Here is a 10,000-nt window from a genome sequence, read left to right as displayed (position 1 = left end):
CGTTTTTTAATTATGACACTTTTTGAGTGCTGGTACACTACATTGTGACATTTAGAAAAAATCCCCACTTTTTGAGTGCTGGTACACTAAATTGTGACACTTAGAAAAAATCCAGCTTTTTGAGTGCTGGTACACTAAATTGTGACACTTAGAAAAAAATCCAGCTTTTTGAGTGCTAGTACACTACATTGTGACACTTAGAAAAAAATGCAGCTTTTTTTGGTGACTTCCAGCAAGTAGAGGGACTCATTTTGTATTCCTGACCCAGGTGGAGATCCAAGGCAGGTCGGGCTTCTTAAAGGCCTACTGAAATAAGATTTTCTTATTTAAATGGGGATAGCAGGTCCATTCTATGTGTCATACTTGATCATTTCGCGATATTGCCATATTTTTGCTGAAAGGATTTAGTAGAGAACATAGACGATAAAGTTCGCAACTTTTGGTCGCTGATAAAAAAGCCTTGCCTGTACCGGAAGTAGCGTGACGTCACAGGTTGTGGAGCTCCTCACATCTGCACATTGTTTACAATCATAGCCACCAGCAGCGAGAGCGATTCGGACCGAGAAAGCGACGATTACCCCATTAATTTGAGCGAGGATGAACGATTCGTGGATGAGGAACGTGAGAGTGAAGGATTAGTGGGCAGTGGAAGAGATTCAGATAGGGAAGATGCTGTGAGAGGCGGGTGGGACCTGATATTCAGCTGGGAATGACTAAAACAGTAAATAAACACAAGACATACGGTATATATACTCTATTAGCCACAACACAACCAGGCTTATATTTAATATGCCACATAACAAACACCTCCCCCCTCCCGTCCATACAACCCGCCAATACAAATAAAACACCCGCACAACACACTCAATCCCACAGCCCAAAGTACCGTTCACTTCCGCAAAGTTCATACAGCACATATATTTCCCCAAAGTCATGTACGTGACATGCACATAGCGGCACGCACGTACGGGCAAGCGATCAAATGTTTGGAAGCCGCAGCTGCGTACTCACGGTAGCGCGTATCAATCAATCAATCAATCAATGTTTATTTATATAGCCCTAAATCACAAGTGTCTCAAAGGGCTGTACAAGCCACAACGACATCCTCGGTACAGAGCCCACATACGGGCAAGGAAAAACTCACCCCAGTGGGACGTCAATGTGAATGACTATGAGAAACCTTGGAGAGGACCGCATATGTGGGTAACCCCCCCCCTCTAGGGGAGACCGAAGGCAATGGATGTCGAGTGGGTTTGACATAATATTGTGAAAGTCCAGTCCACAATGGATCCAACACATCAGCGAGAGTCCAGTCTATAGTGGGGCCAGCAGGAAACCATCCCGAGCGGAGACGGGTCAGCAGCGCAGAGATGTCCCCAACCAATGCACAGGTCAGCAGTCCACCCCGGGTCCCGACTCTGGACAGCCAGCAGTTCATCCGTGGCCACCGGACCTGTGCGACTCCCTCTCCATAAGGGAGAGGGGAGCAGATCAGAAAAGAAAAGAAAAGAAACGGCAGATCAACTGGTCTAAAAAGGGAGTCTATTTAAATGCTAGAGTATACAAATGAGTTTTAAGATGGGACTTAAATGCTTCTACTGAGGTAGCATCTCTAACTTTTACTGGGAGGGCATTCCATAGTATTGGAGCCCGAATAGAAAACGCTCTATAGCCCGCAGACTTTTTTTGGGCTCTGGGAATCACTAATAAGCCGGAGTTCTTTGAACGCAGATTTCTTGCCGGGACATATGGTACAATACAATCGGCAAGATAGGCAGGAGCTCGACCGTGTAGTATTTTATACGTAAGTAGTAAAACCTTAAAGTTGCATCTTAGGTGCACAGGAAGCCAGTGCAGGTGAGCCAGTATAGGCGTAATATGATCAAACTTACTTGTTTTTGTCAAAAGTCTAGCAGCCGCATTTTGTACCATCTGTAATCTTTTATTGCTAGACATAGGGAGGCCCGAAAATAATATGTTACAGTTATCGAGAGGAGATGTAACGAACGCATGGATAATGATCTCAGCGTCGCTTGTGGACAAAATGGAACGAATTTTAGCGATATTACGGAGATGAAAGAATGCCGTTTTAGTAACACTCTTAATGTGTGACTCAAACGAGAGAGTTGGGTCAAAGATAATACCCAGATTCTTTACCGAGTCGCCTTGTTTAATTGTGTGGTTGTCAAATGTTAAGGTGGTATTATTAAATAGATGTCGGTGTCTAGCAGGACCGATAATCAGCATTTCTGTTTTCTTAGCGTTGAGTTGCAAAAAGTTAGCGGACATCCATTGTTTAATTTCATTAAGACACGCCTCCAGCTGACTACAATCCGGCGTGTTGGTCAGCTTTAGGGGCATGTAGAGTTGGGTGTCATCAGCATAACAGTGAAAGCTAACACCGTATTTGCGTATGATGTCACCTAGCGGCAGCATGTAAATACTAAAGAGTGCAGGGCCAAGAACCGAACCCTGGGGAACTCCGCACGTTACCTTAACATAGTCCGAGGTCACATTGTTATGGGAGACACACTGCATCCTGTCAGTAAGAAAAGAGTTAAACCAAGACAAGGCTAAGTCTGACATACCAACACATGTTTTGATACGCTCTAATAAAATATTATGATCAACAGTATCGAAAGCGGCGCTAAGATCAAGAAGCAGCAACATAGATGAAGCATCAGAATCCATCGTTAGCAATAGATCATTAGTCATTTTTGCGAGGGCTGTCTCCGTAGAGTGATTTGCCCTGAAACCGGATTGAAAAGGTTCACAGAGATTGTTAGATGCTAAGTGTTCATTTAGCTGCTGTGCAACAATTTTTTCGAGGATTTTCGAGATAAACGGAAGGTGGGACACCGGCCGGTAGTTTACCAAGAGATCAGGATCGAGGTTAGGTCTTTTGAGCAGAGGATGAATAACCGCTTTTTTGAATGCTAGGGGAACAGTGCCAGAGGAAAGTGATAAGTTTATAATATTTAGCACTGATGGACCTAATAATACAAAAAGCTCCTTGATAAGTTTCCCAGGAATTGGGTCAAGTAAACATGTTGTTTGTTTTGTCCCATTTACACATTTTAACAATTCCTCCAATGTTATTTCATCGAAGAGAGAGAAACTATTTGTATCCAACTCAAAGTCCTCCTGGTAAGAGTCTCTGTTGTCCCAGTTCTCTACGTGTTTGTGCTGCTGCAGCCGGCCGCTAATACACCGCTTCCCACCTACAGCTTTCTTCTTTGCTGTCTTCATTTTGTTTGCAAAAGATTCACCAACACAGATGTCCAGAATACTGTGGAATTTTGCGATGAAAACAGACGACTTAATAGCTGGCCACAATGGTGTCCCAAAATGTCCGCTACAATCCGTGACGTCACGCGCAAACGTCATCATACCGAGACGTTTTTAGCAGGATATTTCGCGGGAAATTTAAAATTGCACTTTACTAATCTAACCCGGCTGTATTGGCATGTGTTGCAATGTTAAGATTTCATCATTCTTATACAAACTATCAGACTGCGTGGTCGGTAGTAGTGGGTTTCAGTAGGCCTTTAAAGGGCCACGCACCTAGACACTTAGGCAAATGTACAGCTTTTTTGATGACTTTCAGCAAGTAGAGGGACTAATTTTGATTGTGACCTCCGAGTGAGAGTGTGAATGTTGTCTGTCTATCTGTGTTGGCCCTGCCATGAGGTGGCGACTTGTCCAGGGTGTACCCCGCCTTCCGCCCGAATGCAGCTGAGATAGGCTCCAGCACCCCCCGCGACCCCAAGAGGGACAAGCGGTAGAAAATGGATGGATGGATGCATCTTGGGGAAACGACCTGCGCATAACTATGCGACCCCCCCGCCCCCCAACCGTAACACAAAGTGTACACAACTTCACTAAAATATGGGCTTTTGTCCAGACTGGAACCCATGATTCATGTTTACATTGTTTCCTATGGAGAAGTTTGCTTCACGATACAAACTATTCAAGTTACGTAGCCTGTTCAAGAACCAATTAAGTTTGTCAATCGAGGTTCCAATGAGGGGGCGGGGGGGTTACCCACATATGCGGTCCTCTCCAAGGTTTCTCATAGTCATTCACATTGACGTCCCACTGGGGTGAGTTTTCCTTGCCCGTATGTGGGCTCTGTACCGAGGATGTCGTTGTGGCTTGTACAGCCCTTTGAGACACTTGTGATTTAGGGCTATATAAATAAACGTTGATTGATTGATTGATACTAAAGTGGTGAGCTTTTTATTCCCTGAGGGTAAAAAGTGTGGGTGTATGAATAAAGAAATTGCTCATTCTTACCACAATGAAGAGTTCATTGAATTCATTGGGTTCCTGGTTCGATCCCCAGCTTCTACCAACCTAGTCACGTCCGTTGCGTCCTTAAACAAGACACTTCGCCCTTGCTCCTGATGGGTCGGGGTTAGGGCCTTGCATGGCATCTCCCGCCATCAGTGTGTGAATGTGTGTGTGAATGGGTAAATGTGGAAATAGTGTCAAAGCGCTTTGAGTACCTTGAAGGTAGAAAAGCGATATACAAGTATAACCCATTTACCATTTACCATTTTTCATAGGGAACCAAATCGGTCCCGAGGGTAAAAGGTGTGGGCATAAATAATCTCCTGTTGTCAGTGCATTGCAATCTTGTCCAAGATTTACTGTCCATCCATCCATCTTCTACCGCTTAGATTTACTGTATACAATTTTAATAAGTCATCAAAAAAGATGTGTAACAAAGTCTGTTATTTTATTTTATTTTTTTCCCGGAATTGAGTGGTTTGAGCACCTTGTACCTTTTTCTTACGTTTTGTGTTTGTTAGCTGATTAAAGGGACCTTCACGTTGGCGTCGCATATTATTGCGCGGATCGTTTTCCCAGGATGCAGATGGAACTCCGCAGGCAATGTGCAGGTAAAACAATGATTTGTTTACCATAAATCAGTCAAAATCCATAAATACAGGAAAATGCAAACAAACACAAGACAAGTGTGCTAATTGCACGGGACGCTAAGGGAATAGCTAACAGGAAGACTTAGCAAGACTAAGCATTAGCTGCTTTCCATCAGCACTCAACGCACCTGGCGCTAATGAGAGGTCCTGCCTTCATAAGCCTGCTCAACCTGCTATCCAGCGCCAGAACGTAATCATCTGTTGGAGTACCGTAAGCGATCACCTAGCTCTATGCAACCTTGCTCTCTTTCTACGTGTTCCCCACCGTCGTGTTTAATTGGTCTCGTGTCTTCCTTGTCGTCCTTCCTGCAGTCTGCCTTCGTTCCACGTGACGAGCTGTGCGTCTCGTCTTCCTTGTTGTTCCCCTCTGGATTCCGGACTGCCTCCTTTGAGCCTCGACCTCCCGCTTGGACATGGACCTGTTGACGCCTCCCTGTCTCACGGACATTTGAGCCTGCCTTTCGCCTCCGGGACTTCCGCCTCTCGCTCAACACTCCCGGTAACACACAACAGCTAATCTCCACACATAGTCTCACACACACACTATTGGATGTTGTCACACTCCATGTCCTTAGTTTATTCATATTATTGTTTGTTATTATTACATATATTGGCAATATATATTGTTCGTCTGACCAGTCTTCCTCTCAGGGAATACAAGTCACTGGTCAATCCCAAGTTATTTCAGGTGACATATATGTTGAGTAAGAAGAACCATCAAGACAAATTAGGAATATTATCAAGTTTTACTAAAGCTTTAGGAGACCAGTCCTACAGTGCGCTAATACCAGCATCTCGAAGAGGTCTGAAAATCAAACGGAAAGAGACAACTTATTGAGTACGAAAACAGACCCCACCCTGCCCAGAAAGGAATACAGCCTCATTGTTCTAATACAGATAAGATAAGAAGGGAGTAATTCAACTCCCACATTCCAACCCCTTCAAGGTAAAGCACAGAGTTTACTTGCAGACATAAGATAAAAGCAAAAAGAGTACACATGGGAAAATATTAGCTGCTTTAAACATGACTATGAATAAAGAAAGAACTCTTAAAAATATATGCATTCTCCACAATATATATAATAAATACAGAGAGCTTTTTTTACGCCCCTTGTTGTCTGTGCCGTTTACTCCTTCCATCTGTATATAACACACGTAACTTGTTGCATAGCGCAAACAAGACAGCCAGACTGAGTGTGGCGAAAAGCAGGAATGAATAGCTCTCTGATTAGTGCCCGGGAGCTGGTGAGCGTCCCGAACACTAATCAGAAGCGGGTGAAAATAATCAGCCCCCATGGCAACTAAAACACAAACCCGAGGGGCTGAAAACAGAACTAAGGGAGTCAAACTAAAATAAAACATGATCAGGGGAACGGATCATGACAGGACCACATTACTGTTAGAACATCATTAAAAAAAATACTTTTGATAGACCGAAGGCGACGATAAGTAAAGATTCGATATTAGATTTCACAGCTTCGTTATCAAATTGGCACATGGATAAGTCGAGCGAGTCGCACAGCCCGCCATGTGTGCACGCTCCATACGACGCCTCCTCAAAAAGCGCCGCTGCTTTTTAAGGGGCCGTGCAAGCGGTGGCAAGATATTCCGACTCTGTGAAGCGGAGACTGAGCTGGAGGGCGAACGTCGGATTTTGCTGTGATTGTGGATTTTGTAAAGTGGGGTGCAGTGAGGGGCGGCTGGAGGGGGGCAGTGGAGGTTTTGGATGATGAAAAACTGCTGAGGATGAGAAAACAGACGAGGAACAGAAGTCTCGCAAAGAGACTTTCCTCAACTTGCGCAAATTTTGTGTGTGTGTGTGTGTGTGCGTGAGTGTGTGTGTGTGTGTGTGTGTGTGTGTGAGCATATTTCCATGCATAAACATTTAAACAACCCTCCTTCACTGTTGCTTAATTGGCCAATATTTGTTTGTAAAAGGCTCCTGGGAGACGATACGTCAACATGGAGCAGATGGGCTTTTTTTTTTTTTTTTTTTGCTTGTGTGCAGAATTCTTCTTTTATGTGGGGGGTGGAGGGGGGGTTCACCAAATGTAGGATTGTTAGAAAGGTGTCATATTAACACCTGCTGCTAAGAGGCTAATTAGACCACAAACTAACGCGACAGCTTTTTAATTGGGACGTTAGCTGCATGGAAGTGGAAGTGGACTCTTTGGATGGCGGAGGATTGAACGCATTTTGAGTGGGCGTGAAGGCTTGGCTTTTTAAAGGCCTTTTGAAATTTTTTTTTTTTTTATTTAAACGGGCATAGCAAATCCATTCTATGTGTCATACTTGATCATTTCGCGATATTGCCATATTTTTGCTGAAAGTATTTAGTAGAGAACATCGAAAATAAAGTTTGCAACTTTTGGTCAATAATAATAATAATAATACCTGGGATTTATATCGCGCTTTTCTAAGTACCCAAAGTCGCTTTACATATTAAAAACCCATCATTCATTCACACCTGGTGGTGGTAAGCTACTTTCGTAGCCACAGCTGCCCTGGGGTAGACTGACGGAAGCGTGGCTGCCAATTTGTGCCTACGGCCCCTCCGACCACCACCTATCATTCATTCAACAGTCATTCACCGGTGTGAGTGGCACCGGGGGCAAGGGTGAAGTGTCCTGCCCAAGGACACGACGGCATGGTAAGAGGCGGGGAGCGAACCCTCAGGTTTCTGACACGGGCGCTCTATCCACTACGCCATGCCGCTCCATTGTTTACACCAGCAGCGAGAGCGAATCGGACCGAGAAAGCGACGATTACCCCATTAATTTGAGCGAGGATGAAAGATTTGTGGACGAGGAACGTGAGAGTGAAGGACTAGAGTGCAGTGCAGGACGCATCTTTTTTCGCTCTGACCGTAACTTAGGTAAAAGGGCTCATTGGATTCCACACTTTCTCCTTTTTCTATTGTGGATCACGGATTTGTATTTTAAACCACCTCGGATACTATATCCACTTGAAAATGAGAGTCGAGAACGCAAAATGGACATTCACAGTGACGTTTATCTCCACGACAATACATCGGTGAAGCACTTTAGCTACGGAGCTAACGTGATAGCATCGTGCTTAAATGCAGATAGAAACAAAAGAAATAAGCCCCTGACTGGAAGGATAGACAGCAGATCAACAATACTACTATCAGGAGACACCGAACCAAACACTGGACCTGCAACTACACGGTTAATGCTGTGCTGCCTGTCGAAGCCTAGCAATGCTGTTGCTAACGACGCCATTGAAGCTAACTTAGTTACGAGACCTCGTCAGAGCTATGATAAAAACATTAGCGCTCCACCTACGCCAGCCCTCATCTGCTCATCAACACCCGTGCTCACCTGCGTTCCAGCGATCGACGGCGCGACGAAGGACTTCACCCGATCATCGATGCGGTCGGCGGCTAGCGTCGGATAGCGCGTCTGCTATCCAACTCAAAGTCCTCCTGGTTGTGTTGCTGCAGCCAGCCGCAAATACACCGATCCCACCTACAGCTTTCTTCTTTGCAGTCTCCATTGTTCATTAAACATATTGCAAAAGATTCACCAACACAGATGTCCAGAATACTGTGGAATTTTGCGATGAAAACAGAACTGTTTGTATTGTGATACAATGTGTCCGAATACTTCCGCTTCAACCATCGACGTCACGCGCAAACATCATCATACATAGACATTTTCAACCGGAAGTTCCCCGGGAAATTTAAAATTGCACTTTATAAGTTAACCCGGCCGTATTGGCATGTGTTGCAATGTTAAGATTTCATCATTGATATATAAACTATCAGACTGCGTGGTCGGTAGTAGTGGGTTTCAGTAGGCTTTTAAATTATAATGGAATTTCCATTATAATGGAAAAATAAGTTGACTTTATATGCTTAATTGTGTTTCATTTTATCCATCAAACAATATCCAAGTGTCTTTTAAATCCACAAAGTCTGTTGTTGTTGTGTTTGCTGTTGTTGTTTTTGTCTCTCTGTCTAATCCCCCTCTTGTCCCCACAATTCCCCCCTCTGTCTTCCTTTTTCTCTCTTTCTATCCCCTCCTGCTCCGGCCCGGCTGCACCAAATGATAATATAAATACATTTAATAAAGTCAAAATACAAGTAAAGCAACAAGAGAAGTATCCTACACTTCTCTTTTGTAAAGTAAATCTGAACAGCCGATATGGGCATCTACATCTGCTATATGATTTGCCCGAGAAGCTGGGCAGGACATTATTATAAAAAAAAAATAAAATAAAAAAAATAAAAAAATAAATAAATAAATAAATCCACAAAGTCTGTGAAAATGCTGTCAAAACATCCACATAAATACACATAACTCAATTGTGATCCAGTCAGTGTTCTGCTGCTGCTGCTGCTATATTGCTTCTCAGCTGGTGAAAGTTGATTCAAGATTATGAATCATGCCTCTCACCAGGATAGCTGAAGGATGTGGACATAAATCGAGAAGTTGGTCAACTTTGACATTCAAATTAGACCCGAGAAAGACACAAAAAGACACTGCAGTGACAACTCTTTTTTTTTAACCGTTCATGGACTTGTCCAGGGTGTACCCCGCCTTCCGCCCGAATGATAATAATAATCCCCCCTATTCCTCTCACGCGAGATCCACCCAGGTTTTAGGGCCATATGAATCCCTTACCTTCTGCACAGACGCACAAAGCACTACATTTTGAACAACGCATTTCGAATGTATTAGTTTTATTTTATTTTAGCATTTTATTTTATTTACATGGTGGTCGTGACAAACCATGATGGTTGAATATGCGACCGCCATGCACGATTCCTGACTTTCCGAGGCCAAACGTTGTTTTCCTAACTAACTATCCATCCTGGTAATATTTACAAAGCTGTCCTCTTCCCAAAACAAAACTTCATTCCTTTGCTAATATTGTATTTCCTGTGTCAGGAACATCCACTTCCTGCCAGAAAGCTTTACCGCAGCAATAAAAGACGGTCCAAGTCGTCCTAAAGGTTCACCGCTGCAGCTATTTGGGAAATGTTTGCAGAAAAAAAAAAAGCGTGATTTAACAGCCGCCGCGTCACGGAAGCA

The 10,000-nt window shown here is 43.8% G+C and overlaps 1 long non-coding RNA gene across 1 annotated transcript in view; it reads right to left on the bottom strand.

Moving 5' to 3' along the window:
- Positions 1-10,000, bottom strand: part of LOC133662687 (uncharacterized) — a 39,671-nt gene that overhangs the window by 1,376 nt on the left and 28,295 nt on the right. The window lies entirely within an intron of this gene.

The sequence above is a fragment of the Entelurus aequoreus genome, linkage group LG12, assembly GCF_033978785.1.
Source record: "Entelurus aequoreus isolate RoL-2023_Sb linkage group LG12, RoL_Eaeq_v1.1, whole genome shotgun sequence".
Lineage (NCBI taxonomy): Eukaryota > Metazoa > Chordata > Actinopteri > Syngnathiformes > Syngnathidae > Entelurus > Entelurus aequoreus.
Note: the sequence above shows the minus strand (reverse complement) of the source record. Positions and strands in the feature narration are given on the sequence as shown.